General features: G+C 51.8%; 36 non-coding genes across 36 annotated transcripts; 24 read left to right on the top strand and 12 right to left on the bottom strand.

Annotated features, from left to right (window-relative positions):
- The first annotated feature begins 340 nt into the window (after nt 1-340).
- On the top strand, nt 341-413 carry Trnav-cac. The gene has a single exon. It is a non-coding gene; the product is annotated as a tRNA-Val (tRNA).
- Nucleotides 414-571: 158 nt separating this feature from the next.
- Nucleotides 572-644, top strand: Trnav-aac. Its single transcript has one exon. It is a non-coding gene; the product is annotated as a tRNA-Val (tRNA).
- A 722-nt stretch (nt 645-1,366) lies between these two features.
- Trnap-agg lies at nt 1,367-1,440 on the bottom strand. Its single transcript has one exon. It is a non-coding gene; the product is annotated as a tRNA-Pro (tRNA).
- A 379-nt stretch (nt 1,441-1,819) lies between these two features.
- On the top strand, nt 1,820-1,892 carry Trnav-cac. The gene has a single exon. It is a non-coding gene; the product is annotated as a tRNA-Val (tRNA).
- A 158-nt stretch (nt 1,893-2,050) lies between these two features.
- On the top strand, nt 2,051-2,123 carry Trnav-aac. The gene has a single exon. It is a non-coding gene; the product is annotated as a tRNA-Val (tRNA).
- Nucleotides 2,124-2,845: 722 nt separating this feature from the next.
- Trnap-agg lies at nt 2,846-2,919 on the bottom strand. Its single transcript has one exon. It is a non-coding gene; the product is annotated as a tRNA-Pro (tRNA).
- Nucleotides 2,920-3,298: 379 nt separating this feature from the next.
- Trnav-cac lies at nt 3,299-3,371 on the top strand. The gene has a single exon. It is a non-coding gene; the product is annotated as a tRNA-Val (tRNA).
- Nucleotides 3,372-3,529: 158 nt separating this feature from the next.
- Trnav-aac lies at nt 3,530-3,602 on the top strand. The gene has a single exon. It is a non-coding gene; the product is annotated as a tRNA-Val (tRNA).
- Nucleotides 3,603-4,324: 722 nt separating this feature from the next.
- On the bottom strand, nt 4,325-4,398 carry Trnap-agg. The gene has a single exon. It is a non-coding gene; the product is annotated as a tRNA-Pro (tRNA).
- Nucleotides 4,399-4,777: 379 nt separating this feature from the next.
- On the top strand, nt 4,778-4,850 carry Trnav-cac. Its single transcript has one exon. It is a non-coding gene; the product is annotated as a tRNA-Val (tRNA).
- Nucleotides 4,851-5,008: 158 nt separating this feature from the next.
- On the top strand, nt 5,009-5,081 carry Trnav-aac. Its single transcript has one exon. It is a non-coding gene; the product is annotated as a tRNA-Val (tRNA).
- Nucleotides 5,082-5,802: 721 nt separating this feature from the next.
- On the bottom strand, nt 5,803-5,876 carry Trnap-agg. The gene has a single exon. It is a non-coding gene; the product is annotated as a tRNA-Pro (tRNA).
- Nucleotides 5,877-6,255: 379 nt separating this feature from the next.
- Nucleotides 6,256-6,328, top strand: Trnav-cac. The gene has a single exon. It is a non-coding gene; the product is annotated as a tRNA-Val (tRNA).
- A 158-nt stretch (nt 6,329-6,486) lies between these two features.
- On the top strand, nt 6,487-6,559 carry Trnav-aac. The gene has a single exon. It is a non-coding gene; the product is annotated as a tRNA-Val (tRNA).
- Nucleotides 6,560-7,280: 721 nt separating this feature from the next.
- Nucleotides 7,281-7,354, bottom strand: Trnap-agg. Its single transcript has one exon. It is a non-coding gene; the product is annotated as a tRNA-Pro (tRNA).
- A 379-nt stretch (nt 7,355-7,733) lies between these two features.
- Trnav-cac lies at nt 7,734-7,806 on the top strand. The gene has a single exon. It is a non-coding gene; the product is annotated as a tRNA-Val (tRNA).
- Nucleotides 7,807-7,964: 158 nt separating this feature from the next.
- Trnav-aac lies at nt 7,965-8,037 on the top strand. Its single transcript has one exon. It is a non-coding gene; the product is annotated as a tRNA-Val (tRNA).
- A 721-nt stretch (nt 8,038-8,758) lies between these two features.
- Trnap-agg lies at nt 8,759-8,832 on the bottom strand. Its single transcript has one exon. It is a non-coding gene; the product is annotated as a tRNA-Pro (tRNA).
- A 379-nt stretch (nt 8,833-9,211) lies between these two features.
- Trnav-cac lies at nt 9,212-9,284 on the top strand. The gene has a single exon. It is a non-coding gene; the product is annotated as a tRNA-Val (tRNA).
- A 158-nt stretch (nt 9,285-9,442) lies between these two features.
- Nucleotides 9,443-9,515, top strand: Trnav-aac. The gene has a single exon. It is a non-coding gene; the product is annotated as a tRNA-Val (tRNA).
- Nucleotides 9,516-10,236: 721 nt separating this feature from the next.
- Nucleotides 10,237-10,310, bottom strand: Trnap-agg. The gene has a single exon. It is a non-coding gene; the product is annotated as a tRNA-Pro (tRNA).
- Nucleotides 10,311-10,689: 379 nt separating this feature from the next.
- Nucleotides 10,690-10,762, top strand: Trnav-cac. Its single transcript has one exon. It is a non-coding gene; the product is annotated as a tRNA-Val (tRNA).
- Nucleotides 10,763-10,920: 158 nt separating this feature from the next.
- Nucleotides 10,921-10,993, top strand: Trnav-aac. The gene has a single exon. It is a non-coding gene; the product is annotated as a tRNA-Val (tRNA).
- Nucleotides 10,994-11,714: 721 nt separating this feature from the next.
- Trnap-agg lies at nt 11,715-11,788 on the bottom strand. The gene has a single exon. It is a non-coding gene; the product is annotated as a tRNA-Pro (tRNA).
- Nucleotides 11,789-12,167: 379 nt separating this feature from the next.
- Trnav-cac lies at nt 12,168-12,240 on the top strand. The gene has a single exon. It is a non-coding gene; the product is annotated as a tRNA-Val (tRNA).
- Nucleotides 12,241-12,398: 158 nt separating this feature from the next.
- On the top strand, nt 12,399-12,471 carry Trnav-aac. The gene has a single exon. It is a non-coding gene; the product is annotated as a tRNA-Val (tRNA).
- Nucleotides 12,472-13,193: 722 nt separating this feature from the next.
- Nucleotides 13,194-13,267, bottom strand: Trnap-agg. Its single transcript has one exon. It is a non-coding gene; the product is annotated as a tRNA-Pro (tRNA).
- A 379-nt stretch (nt 13,268-13,646) lies between these two features.
- On the top strand, nt 13,647-13,719 carry Trnav-cac. The gene has a single exon. It is a non-coding gene; the product is annotated as a tRNA-Val (tRNA).
- Nucleotides 13,720-13,877: 158 nt separating this feature from the next.
- On the top strand, nt 13,878-13,950 carry Trnav-aac. Its single transcript has one exon. It is a non-coding gene; the product is annotated as a tRNA-Val (tRNA).
- A 721-nt stretch (nt 13,951-14,671) lies between these two features.
- Trnap-agg lies at nt 14,672-14,745 on the bottom strand. The gene has a single exon. It is a non-coding gene; the product is annotated as a tRNA-Pro (tRNA).
- Nucleotides 14,746-15,124: 379 nt separating this feature from the next.
- On the top strand, nt 15,125-15,197 carry Trnav-cac. Its single transcript has one exon. It is a non-coding gene; the product is annotated as a tRNA-Val (tRNA).
- A 158-nt stretch (nt 15,198-15,355) lies between these two features.
- On the top strand, nt 15,356-15,428 carry Trnav-aac. The gene has a single exon. It is a non-coding gene; the product is annotated as a tRNA-Val (tRNA).
- A 723-nt stretch (nt 15,429-16,151) lies between these two features.
- Trnap-agg lies at nt 16,152-16,225 on the bottom strand. Its single transcript has one exon. It is a non-coding gene; the product is annotated as a tRNA-Pro (tRNA).
- Nucleotides 16,226-16,604: 379 nt separating this feature from the next.
- Nucleotides 16,605-16,677, top strand: Trnav-cac. The gene has a single exon. It is a non-coding gene; the product is annotated as a tRNA-Val (tRNA).
- A 158-nt stretch (nt 16,678-16,835) lies between these two features.
- On the top strand, nt 16,836-16,908 carry Trnav-aac. Its single transcript has one exon. It is a non-coding gene; the product is annotated as a tRNA-Val (tRNA).
- A 723-nt stretch (nt 16,909-17,631) lies between these two features.
- On the bottom strand, nt 17,632-17,705 carry Trnap-agg. Its single transcript has one exon. It is a non-coding gene; the product is annotated as a tRNA-Pro (tRNA).
- Between the last annotated feature and the right edge of the window lie 278 nt (nt 17,706-17,983).

Here is a 17,983-nt window from a genome sequence, read left to right as displayed (position 1 = left end):
GTCGTCCAGGGTGCCCTGGAAGTCTCGTGTACGCTGGCGGGATGGGGGCGGCCTTCCTGGGCTGTCGGTACCTTCATGTAGAGCTGCCGCTGGGCTCGCACTGCTTGCTGCTGAGAAAGTGATTGCTTTGCTGATATGACTCGCAATAACGACTGCGCGAAACGCCGCTATCTCGTTAGGGGTGCTACGGCAGACACCCTCTCGAGCACCCCGAAGACTTCTTGAGCCCTCGGCTGTGATGGGTTCCAGGCTGACAAAAGATCTGTCGTGTGTGCATTCGCCGACGATAGAAAGGCTGAGGCAAGTTTGAGTGAAAAAGGATGGACTCGTCGTGTCCGTCGTTTCCGTAGTGTAGCGGTTATCACGTCTGCTTCACACGCAGAAGGTCCCCGGTTCGATCCCGGGCGGGAACAGTATTTTCCTGCCTATGTCGTATTGTCCTCCAATGAGCCACTTCGTGTGTGGATCTGCCGCACGTCCCTTCGTTTTGCAAGTACCACATTTATTGAATTTTTTAGTTACGATGGCAACATCACTACAAGTTGTCTGTGCAGTACGGTGCACACAAGCAGTTTCCGTGGTGTAGCGGTTATCACGTCTGCCTAACACGCAGAAGGTCCCCGGTTCGATCCCGGGCGGAAACACTTTTTCATCACTTTAAGCAAGACTTACTAACATGCATCTGCTACCACCTGTACCCGAAACCTTCGTAATCGCCTTCACGCGTCGGACCAGAGTGTCAATTGCTCACGTCGAATAAGAAATTCGTTTGATATTGACGGCGAGCTTTTTGCGCTGACTCAGCCACTGACGTGCGATCAGTTTGCACAAAACGCGTTGGCTCGTCCGGGATTTGAACCCGGGACCTCCTGCACCCTAAGCAGGAATTATACCCATTTTTTTTTTTTTTTTTTTTTGAACCTGTCTCCACTGTTAGGACACTAAGCAGTGTGGTTAGCTGCATTCAACCCCCGTGGCAATGTCTTGCAGTCCTCCAGCTTTGTTGACCACAGTTAGGTGCCTCGATAAGAGGTGGACAGGTGTCGCATCGCTCTCGCCGTCACTTGTTACCACGAATCGTACTTAACGTAGTTTTCTGCAAGCGTCAGCGTAGCGTCAGTCGAGCTAAGTCGGGCCAAGTCGCATAAGAGGAGCAACAAAATGCGCATTTCCGGTACCGGGAATCGAACCCGCGCCTCCTGGGTGAGAGCCAGGTACCCTAGCCACTTTTTTTTTTTATTTTTTTTTTTAACGCGTCGGACCAGAGTGTCAATTGCTCACATCGAATAAGAAGTTCATTTGATATTGACGGCGAGCTTTTTGCGCTGACTCAGCCACTGACGTGCGATCAGTTTGCACAAAACGCTAGGGCTCGTCCGGGATTTGAACCCGGGACCTCCTGCACCCTAAGCAGGAATCATACCCCTAGACCAACGAGCGCTGTGACACGGTGATTGCCAATTATTCCAATCCCTCGATGTCGTCCAGGGTGCCCTGGAAGTCTCGTGTACGCTGGCGGGATGGGGGCGGCCTTCCTGGGCTGTCGGTACCTTCATGTAGAGCTGCCGCTGGGCTCGCACTGCTTGCTGCTGAGAAAGTGATTGCTTTGCTGATATGACTCGCAATAACGACTGCGCGAAACGCCGCTATCTCGTTAGGGGTGCTACGGCAGACACCCTCTCGAGCACCCCGAAGACTTCTTGAGCCCTCGGCTGTGATGGGTTCCAGGCTGACAAAAGATCTGTCGTGTGTGCATTCGCCGACGATAGAAAGGCTGAGGCAAGTTTGAGTGAAAAAGGATGGACTCGTCGTGTCCGTCGTTTCCGTAGTGTAGCGGTTATCACGTCTGCTTCACACGCAGAAGGTCCCCGGTTCGATCCCGGGCGGGAACAGTATTTTCCTGCCTATGTCGTATTGTCCTCCAATGAGCCACTTCGTGTGTGGATCTGCCGCACGTCCCTTCGTTTTGCAAGTACCACATTTATTGAATTTTTTAGTTACGATGGCAACATCACTACAAGTTGTCTGTGCAGTACGGTGCACACAAGCAGTTTCCGTGGTGTAGCGGTTATCACGTCTGCCTAACACGCAGAAGGTCCCCGGTTCGATCCCGGGCGGAAACACTTTTTCATCACTTTAAGCAAGACTTACTAACATGCATCTGCTACCACCTGTACCCGAAACCTTCGTAATCGCCTTCACGCGTCGGACCAGAGTGTCAATTGCTCACGTCGAATAAGAAATTCGTTTGATATTGACGGCGAGCTTTTTGCGCTGACTCAGCCACTGACGTGCGATCAGTTTGCACAAAACGCGTTGGCTCGTCCGGGATTTGAACCCGGGACCTCCTGCACCCTAAGCAGGAATTATACCCATTTTTTTTTTTTTTTTTTTTTGAACCTGTCTCCACTGTTAGGACACTAAGCAGTGTGGTTAGCTGCATTCAACCCCCGTGGCAATGTCTTGCAGTCCTCCAGCTTTGTTGACCACAGTTAGGTGCCTCGATAAGAGGTGGACAGGTGTCGCATCGCTCTCGCCGTCACTTGTTACCACGAATCGTACTTAACGTAGTTTTCTGCAAGCGTCAGCGTAGCGTCAGTCGAGCTAAGTCGGGCCAAGTCGCATAAGAGGAGCAACAAAATGCGCATTTCCGGTACCGGGAATCGAACCCGCGCCTCCTGGGTGAGAGCCAGGTACCCTAGCCACTTTTTTTTTTTTATTTTTTTTTTAACGCGTCGGACCAGAGTGTCAATTGCTCACATCGAATAAGAAGTTCATTTGATATTGACGGCGAGCTTTTTGCGCTGACTCAGCCACTGACGTGCGATCAGTTTGCACAAAACGCTAGGGCTCGTCCGGGATTTGAACCCGGGACCTCCTGCACCCTAAGCAGGAATCATACCCCTAGACCAACGAGCGCTGTGACACGGTGATTGCCAATTATTCCAATCCCTCGATGTCGTCCAGGGTGCCCTGGAAGTCTCGTGTACGCTGGCGGGATGGGGGCGGCCTTCCTGGGCTGTCGGTACCTTCATGTAGAGCTGCCGCTGGGCTCGCACTGCTTGCTGCTGAGAAAGTGATTGCTTTGCTGATATGACTCGCAATAACGACTGCGCGAAACGCCGCTATCTCGTTAGGGGTGCTACGGCAGACACCCTCTCGAGCACCCCGAAGACTTCTTGAGCCCTCGGCTGTGATGGGTTCCAGGCTGACAAAAGATCTGTCGTGTGTGCATTCGCCGACGATAGAAAGGCTGAGGCAAGTTTGAGTGAAAAAGGATGGACTCGTCGTGTCCGTCGTTTCCGTAGTGTAGCGGTTATCACGTCTGCTTCACACGCAGAAGGTCCCCGGTTCGATCCCGGGCGGGAACAGTATTTTCCTGCCTATGTCGTATTGTCCTCCAATGAGCCACTTCGTGTGTGGATCTGCCGCACGTCCCTTCGTTTTGCAAGTACCACATTTATTGAATTTTTTAGTTACGATGGCAACATCACTACAAGTTGTCTGTGCAGTACGGTGCACACAAGCAGTTTCCGTGGTGTAGCGGTTATCACGTCTGCCTAACACGCAGAAGGTCCCCGGTTCGATCCCGGGCGGAAACACTTTTTCATCACTTTAAGCAAGACTTACTAACATGCATCTGCTACCACCTGTACCCGAAACCTTCGTAATCGCCTTCACGCGTCGGACCAGAGTGTCAATTGCTCACGTCGAATAAGAAATTCGTTTGATATTGACGGCGAGCTTTTTGCGCTGACTCAGCCACTGACGTGCGATCAGTTTGCACAAAACGCGTTGGCTCGTCCGGGATTTGAACCCGGGACCTCCTGCACCCTAAGCAGGAATTATACCCATTTTTTTTTTTTTTTTTTTTTGAACCTGTCTCCACTGTTAGGACACTAAGCAGTGTGGTTAGCTGCATTCAACCCCCGTGGCAATGTCTTGCAGTCCTCCAGCTTTGTTGACCACAGTTAGGTGCCTCGATAAGAGGTGGACAGGTGTCGCATCGCTCTCGCCGTCACTTGTTACCACGAATCGTACTTAACGTAGTTTTCTGCAAGCGTCAGCGTAGCGTCAGTCGAGCTAAGTCGGGCCAAGTCGCATAAGAGGAGCAACAAAATGCGCATTTCCGGTACCGGGAATCGAACCCGCGCCTCCTGGGTGAGAGCCAGGTACCCTAGCCACTTTTTTTTTTTATTTTTTTTTTTAACGCGTCGGACCAGAGTGTCAATTGCTCACATCGAATAAGAAGTTCATTTGATATTGACGGCGAGCTTTTTGCGCTGACTCAGCCACTGACGTGCGATCAGTTTGCACAAAACGCTAGGGCTCGTCCGGGATTTGAACCCGGGACCTCCTGCACCCTAAGCAGGAATCATACCCCTAGACCAACGAGCGCTGTGACACGGTGATTGCCAATTATTCCAATCCCTCGATGTCGTCCAGGGTGCCCTGGAAGTCTCGTGTACGCTGGCGGGATGGGGGCGGCCTTCCTGGGCTGTCGGTACCTTCATGTAGAGCTGCCGCTGGGCTCGCACTGCTTGCTGCTGAGAAAGTGATTGCTTTGCTGATATGACTCGCAATAACGACTGCGCGAAACGCCGCTATCTCGTTAGGGGTGCTACGGCAGACACCCTCTCGAGCACCCCGAAGACTTCTTGAGCCCTCGGCTGTGATGGGTTCCAGGCTGACAAAAGATCTGTCGTGTGTGCATTCGCCGACGATAGAAAGGCTGAGGCAAGTTTGAGTGAAAAAGGATGGACTCGTCGTGTCCGTCGTTTCCGTAGTGTAGCGGTTATCACGTCTGCTTCACACGCAGAAGGTCCCCGGTTCGATCCCGGGCGGGAACAGTATTTTCCTGCCTATGTCGTATTGTCCTCCAATGAGCCACTTCGTGTGTGGATCTGCCGCACGTCCCTTCGTTTTGCAAGTACCACATTTATTGAATTTTTTAGTTACGATGGCAACATCACTACAAGTTGTCTGTGCAGTACGGTGCACACAAGCAGTTTCCGTGGTGTAGCGGTTATCACGTCTGCCTAACACGCAGAAGGTCCCCGGTTCGATCCCGGGCGGAAACACTTTTTCATCACTTTAAGCAAGACTTACTAACATGCATCTGCTACCACCTGTACCCGAAACCTTCGTAATCGCCTTCACGCGTCGGACCAGAGTGTCAATTGCTCACGTCGAATAAGAAATTCGTTTGATATTGACGGCGAGCTTTTTGCGCTGACTCAGCCACTGACGTGCGATCAGTTTGCACAAAACGCGTTGGCTCGTCCGGGATTTGAACCCGGGACCTCCTGCACCCTAAGCAGGAATTATACCCATTTTTTTTTTTTTTTTTTTTGAACCTGTCTCCACTGTTAGGACACTAAGCAGTGTGGTTAGCTGCATTCAACCCCCGTGGCAATGTCTTGCAGTCCTCCAGCTTTGTTGACCACAGTTAGGTGCCTCGATAAGAGGTGGACAGGTGTCGCATCGCTCTCGCCGTCACTTGTTACCACGAATCGTACTTAACGTAGTTTTCTGCAAGCGTCAGCGTAGCGTCAGTCGAGCTAAGTCGGGCCAAGTCGCATAAGAGGAGCAACAAAATGCGCATTTCCGGTACCGGGAATCGAACCCGCGCCTCCTGGGTGAGAGCCAGGTACCCTAGCCACTTTGTTTTTTTATTTTTTTTTTTAACGCGTCGGACCAGAGTGTCAATTGCTCACATCGAATAAGAAGTTCATTTGATATTGACGGCGAGCTTTTTGCGCTGACTCAGCCACTGACGTGCGATCAGTTTGCACAAAACGCTAGGGCTCGTCCGGGATTTGAACCCGGGACCTCCTGCACCCTAAGCAGGAATCATACCCCTAGACCAACGAGCGCTGTGACACGGTGATTGCCAATTATTCCAATCCCTCGATGTCGTCCAGGGTGCCCTGGAAGTCTCGTGTACGCTGGCGGGATGGGGGCGGCCTTCCTGGGCTGTCGGTACCTTCATGTAGAGCTGCCGCTGGGCTCGCACTGCTTGCTGCTGAGAAAGTGATTGCTTTGCTGATATGACTCGCAATAACGACTGCGCGAAACGCCGCTATCTCGTTAGGGGTGCTACGGCAGACACCCTCTCGAGCACCCCGAAGACTTCTTGAGCCCTCGGCTGTGATGGGTTCCAGGCTGACAAAAGATCTGTCGTGTGTGCATTCGCCGACGATAGAAAGGCTGAGGCAAGTTTGAGTGAAAAAGGATGGACTCGTCGTGTCCGTCGTTTCCGTAGTGTAGCGGTTATCACGTCTGCTTCACACGCAGAAGGTCCCCGGTTCGATCCCGGGCGGGAACAGTATTTTCCTGCCTATGTCGTATTGTCCTCCAATGAGCCACTTCGTGTGTGGATCTGCCGCACGTCCCTTCGTTTTGCAAGTACCACATTTATTGAATTTTTTAGTTACGATGGCAACATCACTACAAGTTGTCTGTGCAGTACGGTGCACACAAGCAGTTTCCGTGGTGTAGCGGTTATCACGTCTGCCTAACACGCAGAAGGTCCCCGGTTCGATCCCGGGCGGAAACACTTTTTCATCACTTTAAGCAAGACTTACTAACATGCATCTGCTACCACCTGTACCCGAAACCTTCGTAATCGCCTTCACGCGTCGGACCAGAGTGTCAATTGCTCACGTCGAATAAGAAATTCGTTTGATATTGACGGCGAGCTTTTTGCGCTGACTCAGCCACTGACGTGCGATCAGTTTGCACAAAACGCGTTGGCTCGTCCGGGATTTGAACCCGGGACCTCCTGCACCCTAAGCAGGAATTATACCCATTTTTTTTTTTTTTTTTTTTGAACCTGTCTCCACTGTTAGGACACTAAGCAGTGTGGTTAGCTGCATTCAACCCCCGTGGCAATGTCTTGCAGTCCTCCAGCTTTGTTGACCACAGTTAGGTGCCTCGATAAGAGGTGGACAGGTGTCGCATCGCTCTCGCCGTCACTTGTTACCACGAATCGTACTTAACGTAGTTTTCTGCAAGCGTCAGCGTAGCGTCAGTCGAGCTAAGTCGGGCCAAGTCGCATAAGAGGAGCAACAAAATGCGCATTTCCGGTACCGGGAATCGAACCCGCGCCTCCTGGGTGAGAGCCAGGTACCCTAGCCACTTTTTTTTTTTATTTTTTTTTTTAACGCGTCGGACCAGAGTGTCAATTGCTCACATCGAATAAGAAGTTCATTTGATATTGACGGCGAGCTTTTTGCGCTGACTCAGCCACTGACGTGCGATCAGTTTGCACAAAACGCTAGGGCTCGTCCGGGATTTGAACCCGGGACCTCCTGCACCCTAAGCAGGAATCATACCCCTAGACCAACGAGCGCTGTGACACGGTGATTGCCAATTATTCCAATCCCTCGATGTCGTCCAGGGTGCCCTGGAAGTCTCGTGTACGCTGGCGGGATGGGGGCGGCCTTCCTGGGCTGTCGGTACCTTCATGTAGAGCTGCCGCTGGGCTCGCACTGCTTGCTGCTGAGAAAGTGATTGCTTTGCTGATATGACTCGCAATAACGACTGCGCGAAACGCCGCTATCTCGTTAGGGGTGCTACGGCAGACACCCTCTCGAGCACCCCGAAGACTTCTTGAGCCCTCGGCTGTGATGGGTTCCAGGCTGACAAAAGATCTGTCGTGTGTGCATTCGCCGACGATAGAAAGGCTGAGGCAAGTTTGAGTGAAAAAGGATGGACTCGTCGTGTCCGTCGTTTCCGTAGTGTAGCGGTTATCACGTCTGCTTCACACGCAGAAGGTCCCCGGTTCGATCCCGGGCGGGAACAGTATTTTCCTGCCTATGTCGTATTGTCCTCCAATGAGCCACTTCGTGTGTGGATCTGCCGCACGTCCCTTCGTTTTGCAAGTACCACATTTATTGAATTTTTTAGTTACGATGGCAACATCACTACAAGTTGTCTGTGCAGTACGGTGCACACAAGCAGTTTCCGTGGTGTAGCGGTTATCACGTCTGCCTAACACGCAGAAGGTCCCCGGTTCGATCCCGGGCGGAAACACTTTTTCATCACTTTAAGCAAGACTTACTAACATGCATCTGCTACCACCTGTACCCGAAACCTTCGTAATCGCCTTCACGCGTCGGACCAGAGTGTCAATTGCTCACGTCGAATAAGAAATTCGTTTGATATTGACGGCGAGCTTTTTGCGCTGACTCAGCCACTGACGTGCGATCAGTTTGCACAAAACGCGTTGGCTCGTCCGGGATTTGAACCCGGGACCTCCTGCACCCTAAGCAGGAATTATACCCATTTTTTTTTTTTTTTTTTTTGAACCTGTCTCCACTGTTAGGACACTAAGCAGTGTGGTTAGCTGCATTCAACCCCCGTGGCAATGTCTTGCAGTCCTCCAGCTTTGTTGACCACAGTTAGGTGCCTCGATAAGAGGTGGACAGGTGTCGCATCGCTCTCGCCGTCACTTGTTACCACGAATCGTACTTAACGTAGTTTTCTGCAAGCGTCAGCGTAGCGTCAGTCGAGCTAAGTCGGGCCAAGTCGCATAAGAGGAGCAACAAAATGCGCATTTCCGGTACCGGGAATCGAACCCGCGCCTCCTGGGTGAGAGCCAGGTACCCTAGCCACTTTTTTTTTTTATTTTTTTTTTTAACGCGTCGGACCAGAGTGTCAATTGCTCACATCGAATAAGAAGTTCATTTGATATTGACGGCGAGCTTTTTGCGCTGACTCAGCCACTGACGTGCGATCAGTTTGCACAAAACGCTAGGGCTCGTCCGGGATTTGAACCCGGGACCTCCTGCACCCTAAGCAGGAATCATACCCCTAGACCAACGAGCGCTGTGACACGGTGATTGCCAATTATTCCAATCCCTCGATGTCGTCCAGGGTGCCCTGGAAGTCTCGTGTACGCTGGCGGGATGGGGGCGGCCTTCCTGGGCTGTCGGTACCTTCATGTAGAGCTGCCGCTGGGCTCGCACTGCTTGCTGCTGAGAAAGTGATTGCTTTGCTGATATGACTCGCAATAACGACTGCGCGAAACGCCGCTATCTCGTTAGGGGTGCTACGGCAGACACCCTCTCGAGCACCCCGAAGACTTCTTGAGCCCTCGGCTGTGATGGGTTCCAGGCTGACAAAAGATCTGTCGTGTGTGCATTCGCCGACGATAGAAAGGCTGAGGCAAGTTTGAGTGAAAAAGGATGGACTCGTCGTGTCCGTCGTTTCCGTAGTGTAGCGGTTATCACGTCTGCTTCACACGCAGAAGGTCCCCGGTTCGATCCCGGGCGGGAACAGTATTTTCCTGCCTATGTCGTATTGTCCTCCAATGAGCCACTTCGTGTGTGGATCTGCCGCACGTCCCTTCGTTTTGCAAGTACCACATTTATTGAATTTTTTAGTTACGATGGCAACATCACTACAAGTTGTCTGTGCAGTACGGTGCACACAAGCAGTTTCCGTGGTGTAGCGGTTATCACGTCTGCCTAACACGCAGAAGGTCCCCGGTTCGATCCCGGGCGGAAACACTTTTTCATCACTTTAAGCAAGACTTACTAACATGCATCTGCTACCACCTGTACCCGAAACCTTCGTAATCGCCTTCACGCGTCGGACCAGAGTGTCAATTGCTCACGTCGAATAAGAAATTCGTTTGATATTGACGGCGAGCTTTTTGCGCTGACTCAGCCACTGACGTGCGATCAGTTTGCACAAAACGCGTTGGCTCGTCCGGGATTTGAACCCGGGACCTCCTGCACCCTAAGCAGGAATTATACCCATTTTTTTTTTTTTTTTTTTTGAACCTGTCTCCACTGTTAGGACACTAAGCAGTGTGGTTAGCTGCATTCAACCCCCGTGGCAATGTCTTGCAGTCCTCCAGCTTTGTTGACCACAGTTAGGTGCCTCGATAAGAGGTGGACAGGTGTCGCATCGCTCTCGCCGTCACTTGTTACCACGAATCGTACTTAACGTAGTTTTCTGCAAGCGTCAGCGTAGCGTCAGTCGAGCTAAGTCGGGCCAAGTCGCATAAGAGGAGCAACAAAATGCGCATTTCCGGTACCGGGAATCGAACCCGCGCCTCCTGGGTGAGAGCCAGGTACCCTAGCCACTTTTTTTTTTTATTTTTTTTTTTAACGCGTCGGACCAGAGTGTCAATTGCTCACATCGAATAAGAAGTTCATTTGATATTGACGGCGAGCTTTTTGCGCTGACTCAGCCACTGACGTGCGATCAGTTTGCACAAAACGCTAGGGCTCGTCCGGGATTTGAACCCGGGACCTCCTGCACCCTAAGCAGGAATCATACCCCTAGACCAACGAGCGCTGTGACACGGTGATTGCCAATTATTCCAATCCCTCGATGTCGTCCAGGGTGCCCTGGAAGTCTCGTGTACGCTGGCGGGATGGGGGCGGCCTTCCTGGGCTGTCGGTACCTTCATGTAGAGCTGCCGCTGGGCTCGCACTGCTTGCTGCTGAGAAAGTGATTGCTTTGCTGATATGACTCGCAATAACGACTGCGCGAAACGCCGCTATCTCGTTAGGGGTGCTACGGCAGACACCCTCTCGAGCACCCCGAAGACTTCTTGAGCCCTCGGCTGTGATGGGTTCCAGGCTGACAAAAGATCTGTCGTGTGTGCATTCGCCGACGATAGAAAGGCTGAGGCAAGTTTGAGTGAAAAAGGATGGACTCGTCGTGTCCGTCGTTTCCGTAGTGTAGCGGTTATCACGTCTGCTTCACACGCAGAAGGTCCCCGGTTCGATCCCGGGCGGGAACAGTATTTTCCTGCCTATGTCGTATTGTCCTCCAATGAGCCACTTCGTGTGTGGATCTGCCGCACGTCCCTTCGTTTTGCAAGTACCACATTTATTGAATTTTTTAGTTACGATGGCAACATCACTACAAGTTGTCTGTGCAGTACGGTGCACACAAGCAGTTTCCGTGGTGTAGCGGTTATCACGTCTGCCTAACACGCAGAAGGTCCCCGGTTCGATCCCGGGCGGAAACACTTTTTCATCACTTTAAGCAAGACTTACTAACATGCATCTGCTACCACCTGTACCCGAAACCTTCGTAATCGCCTTCACGCGTCGGACCAGAGTGTCAATTGCTCACGTCGAATAAGAAATTCGTTTGATATTGACGGCGAGCTTTTTGCGCTGACTCAGCCACTGACGTGCGATCAGTTTGCACAAAACGCGTTGGCTCGTCCGGGATTTGAACCCGGGACCTCCTGCACCCTAAGCAGGAATTATACCCATTTTTTTTTTTTTTTTTTTTGAACCTGTCTCCACTGTTAGGACACTAAGCAGTGTGGTTAGCTGCATTCAACCCCCGTGGCAATGTCTTGCAGTCCTCCAGCTTTGTTGACCACAGTTAGGTGCCTCGATAAGAGGTGGACAGGTGTCGCATCGCTCTCGCCGTCACTTGTTACCACGAATCGTACTTAACGTAGTTTTCTGCAAGCGTCAGCGTAGCGTCAGTCGAGCTAAGTCGGGCCAAGTCGCATAAGAGGAGCAACAAAATGCGCATTTCCGGTACCGGGAATCGAACCCGCGCCTCCTGGGTGAGAGCCAGGTACCCTAGCCACTTTTTTTTTTTATTTTTTTTTTTAACGCGTCGGACCAGAGTGTCAATTGCTCACATCGAATAAGAAGTTCATTTGATATTGACGGCGAGCTTTTTGCGCTGACTCAGCCACTGACGTGCGATCAGTTTGCACAAAACGCTAGGGCTCGTCCGGGATTTGAACCCGGGACCTCCTGCACCCTAAGCAGGAATCATACCCCTAGACCAACGAGCGCTGTGACACGGTGATTGCCAATTATTCCAATCCCTCGATGTCGTCCAGGGTGCCCTGGAAGTCTCGTGTACGCTGGCGGGATGGGGGCGGCCTTCCTGGGCTGTCGGTACCTTCATGTAGAGCTGCCGCTGGGCTCGCACTGCTTGCTGCTGAGAAAGTGATTGCTTTGCTGATATGACTCGCAATAACGACTGCGCGAAACGCCGCTATCTCGTTAGGGGTGCTACGGCAGACACCCTCTCGAGCACCCCGAAGACTTCTTGAGCCCTCGGCTGTGATGGGTTCCAGGCTGACAAAAGATCTGTCGTGTGTGCATTCGCCGACGATAGAAAGGCTGAGGCAAGTTTGAGTGAAAAAGGATGGACTCGTCGTGTCCGTCGTTTCCGTAGTGTAGCGGTTATCACGTCTGCTTCACACGCAGAAGGTCCCCGGTTCGATCCCGGGCGGGAACAGTATTTTCCTGCCTATGTCGTATTGTCCTCCAATGAGCCACTTCGTGTGTGGATCTGCCGCACGTCCCTTCGTTTTGCAAGTACCACATTTATTGAATTTTTTAGTTACGATGGCAACATCACTACAAGTTGTCTGTGCAGTACGGTGCACACAAGCAGTTTCCGTGGTGTAGCGGTTATCACGTCTGCCTAACACGCAGAAGGTCCCCGGTTCGATCCCGGGCGGAAACACTTTTTCATCACTTTAAGCAAGACTTACTAACATGCATCTGCTACCACCTGTACCCGAAACCTTCGTAATCGCCTTCACGCGTCGGACCAGAGTGTCAATTGCTCACGTCGAATAAGAAATTCGTTTGATATTGACGGCGAGCTTTTTGCGCTGACTCAGCCACTGACGTGCGATCAGTTTGCACAAAACGCGTTGGCTCGTCCGGGATTTGAACCCGGGACCTCCTGCACCCTAAGCAGGAATTATACCCATTTTTTTTTTTTTTTTTTTTGAACCTGTCTCCACTGTTAGGACACTAAGCAGTGTGGTTAGCTGCATTCAACCCCCGTGGCAATGTCTTGCAGTCCTCCAGCTTTGTTGACCACAGTTAGGTGCCTCGATAAGAGGTGGACAGGTGTCGCATCGCTCTCGCCGTCACTTGTTACCACGAATCGTACTTAACGTAGTTTTCTGCAAGCGTCAGCGTAGCGTCAGTCGAGCTAAGTCGGGCCAAGTCGCATAAGAGGAGCAACAAAATGCGCATTTCCGGTACCGGGAATCGAACCCGCGCCTCCTGGGTGAGAGCCAGGTACCCTAGCCACTTTGTTTTTTTTATTTTTTTTTTTAACGCGTCGGACCAGAGTGTCAATTGCTCACATCGAATAAGAAGTTCATTTGATATTGACGGCGAGCTTTTTGCGCTGACTCAGCCACTGACGTGCGATCAGTTTGCACAAAACGCTAGGGCTCGTCCGGGATTTGAACCCGGGACCTCCTGCACCCTAAGCAGGAATCATACCCCTAGACCAACGAGCGCTGTGACACGGTGATTGCCAATTATTCCAATCCCTCGATGTCGTCCAGGGTGCCCTGGAAGTCTCGTGTACGCTGGCGGGATGGGGGCGGCCTTCCTGGGCTGTCGGTACCTTCATGTAGAGCTGCCGCTGGGCTCGCACTGCTTGCTGCTGAGAAAGTGATTGCTTTGCTGATATGACTCGCAATAACGACTGCGCGAAACGCCGCTATCTCGTTAGGGGTGCTACGGCAGACACCCTCTCGAGCACCCCGAAGACTTCTTGAGCCCTCGGCTGTGATGGGTTCCAGGCTGACAAAAGATCTGTCGTGTGTGCATTCGCCGACGATAGAAAGGCTGAGGCAAGTTTGAGTGAAAAAGGATGGACTCGTCGTGTCCGTCGTTTCCGTAGTGTAGCGGTTATCACGTCTGCTTCACACGCAGAAGGTCCCCGGTTCGATCCCGGGCGGGAACAGTATTTTCCTGCCTATGTCGTATTGTCCTCCAATGAGCCACTTCGTGTGTGGATCTGCCGCACGTCCCTTCGTTTTGCAAGTACCACATTTATTGAATTTTTTAGTTACGATGGCAACATCACTACAAGTTGTCTGTGCAGTACGGTGCACACAAGCAGTTTCCGTGGTGTAGCGGTTATCACGTCTGCCTAACACGCAGAAGGTCCCCGGTTCGATCCCGGGCGGAAACACTTTTTCATCACTTTAAGCAAGACTTACTAACATGCATCTGCTACCACCTGTACCCGAAACCTTCGTAATCGCCTTCACGCGTCGGACCAGAGTGTCAATTGCTCACGTCGAATAAGAAATTCGTTTGATATTGACGGCGAGCTTTTTGCGCTGACTCAGCCACTGACGTGCGATCAGTTTGCACAAAACGCGTTGGCTCGTCCGGGATTTGAACCCGGGACCTCCTGCACCCTAAGCAGGAATTATACCCATTTTTTTTTTTTTTTTTTTTGAACCTGTCTCCACTGTTAGGACACTAAGCAGTGTGGTTAGCTGCATTCAACCCCCGTGGCAATGTCTTGCAGTCCTCCAGCTTTGTTGACCACAGTTAGGTGCCTCGATAAGAGGTGGACAGGTGTCGCATCGCTCTCGCCGTCACTTGTTACCACGAATCGTACTTAACGTAGTTTTCTGCAAGCGTCAGCGTAGCGTCAGTCGAGCTAAGTCGGGCCAAGTCGCATAAGAGGAGCAACAAAATGCGCATTTCCGGTACCGGGAATCGAACCCGCGCCTCCTGGGTGAGAGCCAGGTACCCTAGCCACTTTTTTTTTTTATTTTTTTTTTTAACGCGTCGGACCAGAGTGTCAATTGCTCACATCGAATAAGAAGTTCATTTGATATTGACGGCGAGCTTTTTGCGCTGACTCAGCCACTGACGTGCGATCAGTTTGCACAAAACGCTAGGGCTCGTCCGGGATTTGAACCCGGGACCTCCTGCACCCTAAGCAGGAATCATACCCCTAGACCAACGAGCGCTGTGACACGGTGATTGCCAATTATTCCAATCCCTCGATGTCGTCCAGGGTGCCCTGGAAGTCTCGTGTACGCTGGCGGGATGGGGGCGGCCTTCCTGGGCTGTCGGTACCTTCATGTAGAGCTGCCGCTGGGCTCGCACTGCTTGCTGCTGAGAAAGTGATTGCTTTGCTGATATGACTCGCAATAACGACTGCGCGAAACGCCGCTATCTCGTTAGGGGTGCTACGGCAGACACCCTCTCGAGCACCCCGAAGACTTCTTGAGCCCTCGGCTGTGATGGGTTCCAGGCTGACAAAAGATCTGTCGTGTGTGCATTCGCCGACGATAGAAAGGCTGAGGCAAGTTTGAGTGAAAAAGGATGGACTCGTCGTGTCCGTCGTTTCCGTAGTGTAGCGGTTATCACGTCTGCTTCACACGCAGAAGGTCCCCGGTTCGATCCCGGGCGGGAACAGTATTTTCCTGCCTATGTCGTATTGTCCTCCAATGAGCCACTTCGTGTGTGGATCTGCCGCACGTCCCTTCGTTTTGCAAGTACCACATTTATTGAATTTTTTAGTTACGATGGCAACATCACTACAAGTTGTCTGTGCAGTACGGTGCACACAAGCAGTTTCCGTGGTGTAGCGGTTATCACGTCTGCCTAACACGCAGAAGGTCCCCGGTTCGATCCCGGGCGGAAACACTTTTTCATCACTTTAAGCAAGACTTACTAACATGCATCTGCTACCACCTGTACCCGAAACCTTCGTAATCGCCTTCACGCGTCGGACCAGAGTGTCAATTGCTCACGTCGAATAAGAAATTCGTTTGATATTGACGGCGAGCTTTTTGCGCTGACTCAGCCACTGACGTGCGATCAGTTTGCACAAAACGCGTTGGCTCGTCCGGGATTTGAACCCGGGACCTCCTGCACCCTAAGCAGGAATTATACCCATTTTTTTTTTTTTTTTTTTTGAACCTGTCTCCACTGTTAGGACACTAAGCAGTGTGGTTAGCTGCATTCAACCCCCGTGGCAATGTCTTGCAGTCCTCCAGCTTTGTTGACCACAGTTAGGTGCCTCGATAAGAGGTGGACAGGTGTCGCATCGCTCTCGCCGTCACTTGTTACCACGAATCGTACTTAACGTAGTTTTCTGCAAGCGTCAGCGTAGCGTCAGTCGAGCTAAGTCGGGCCAAGTCGCATAAGAGGAGCAACAAAATGCGCATTTCCGGTACCGGGAATCGAACCCGCGCCTCCTGGGTGAGAGCCAGGTACCCTAGCCACTTTGTTTTTTTTTATTTTTTTTTTTAACGCGTCGGACCAGAGTGTCAATTGCTCACATCGAATAAGAAGTTCATTTGATATTGACGGCGAGCTTTTTGCGCTGACTCAGCCACTGACGTGCGATCAGTTTGCACAAAACGCTAGGGCTCGTCCGGGATTTGAACCCGGGACCTCCTGCACCCTAAGCAGGAATCATACCCCTAGACCAACGAGCGCTGTGACACGGTGATTGCCAATTATTCCAATCCCTCGATGTCGTCCAGGGTGCCCTGGAAGTCTCGTGTACGCTGGCGGGATGGGGGCGGCCTTCCTGGGCTGTCGGTACCTTCATGTAGAGCTGCCGCTGGGCTCGCACTGCTTGCTGCTGAGAAAGTGATTGCTTTGCTGATATGACTCGCAATAACGACTGCGCGAAACGCCGCTATCTCGTTAGGGGTGCTACGGCAGACACCCTCTCGAGCACCCCGAAGACTTCTTGAGCCCTCGGCTGTGATGGGTTCCAGGCTGACAAAAGATCTGTCGTGTGTGCATTCGCCGACGATAGAAAGGCTGAGGCAAGTTTGAGTGAAAAAGGATGGACTCGTCGTGTCCGTCGTTTCCGTAGTGTAGCGGTTATCACGTCTGCTTCACACGCAGAAGGTCCCCGGTTCGATCCCGGGCGGGAACAGTATTTTCCTGCCTATGTCGTATTGTCCTCCAATGAGCCACTTCGTGTGTGGATCTGCCGCACGTCCCTTCGTTTTGCAAGTACCACATTTATTGAATTTTTTAGTTACGATGGCAACATCACTACAAGTTGTCTGTGCAGTACGGTGCACACAAGCAGTTTCCGTGGTGTAGCGGTTATCACGTCTGCCTAACACGCAGAAGGTCCCCGGTTCGATCCCGGGCGGAAACACTTTTTCATCACTTTAAGCAAGACTTACTAACATGCATCTGCTACCACCTGTACCCGAAACCTTCGTAATCGCCTTCACGCGTCGGACCAGAGTGTCAATTGCTCACGTCGAATAAGAAATTCGTTTGATATTGACGGCGAGCTTTTTGCGCTGACTCAGCCACTGACGTGCGATCAGTTTGCACAAAACGCGTTGGCTCGTCCGGGATTTGAACCCGGGACCTCCTGCACCCTAAGCAGGAATTATACCCATTTTTTTTTTTTTTTTTTTTGAACCTGTCTCCACTGTTAGGACACTAAGCAGTGTGGTTAGCTGCATTCAACCCCCGTGGCAATGTCTTGCAGTCCTCCAGCTTTGTTGACCACAGTTAGGTGCCTCGATAAGAGGTGGACAGGTGTCGCATCGCTCTCGCCGTCACTTGTTACCACGAATCGTACTTAACGTAGTTTTCTGCAAGCGTCAGCGTAGCGTCAGTCGAGCTAAGTCGGGCCAAGTCGCATAAGAGGAGCAACAAAATGCGCATTTCCGGTACCGGGAATCGAACCCGCGCCTCCTGGGTGAGAGCCAGGTACCCTAGCCACTTTGTTTTTTTTTATTTTTTTTTTTAACGCGTCGGACCAGAGTGTCAATTGCTCACATCGAATAAGAAGTTCATTTGATATTGACGGCGAGCTTTTTGCGCTGACTCAGCCACTGACGTGCGATCAGTTTGCACAAAACGCTAGGGCTCGTCCGGGATTTGAACCCGGGACCTCCTGCACCCTAAGCAGGAATCATACCCCTAGACCAACGAGCGCTGTGACACGGTGATTGCCAATTATTCCAATCCCTCGATGTCGTCCAGGGTGCCCTGGAAGTCTCGTGTACGCTGGCGGGATGGGGGCGGCCTTCCTGGGCTGTCGGTACCTTCATGTAGAGCTGCCGCTGGGCTCGCACTGCTTGCTGCTGAGAAAGTGATTGCTTTGCTGATATGACTCGCAATAACGACTGCGCGAAACGCCGCTATCTCGTTAGGGGTGCTACGGCAGACACCCTCTCGAGCACCCCGAAGACTTCTTGAGCCCTCGGCTGTGA

Source organism: Schistocerca piceifrons, unplaced genomic scaffold, assembly GCF_021461385.2.
Source record: "Schistocerca piceifrons isolate TAMUIC-IGC-003096 unplaced genomic scaffold, iqSchPice1.1 HiC_scaffold_658, whole genome shotgun sequence".
Classification (NCBI taxonomy): Eukaryota; Metazoa; Arthropoda; class Insecta; order Orthoptera; family Acrididae; genus Schistocerca; species Schistocerca piceifrons.
Note: the sequence above shows the minus strand (reverse complement) of the source record. Positions and strands in the feature narration are given on the sequence as shown.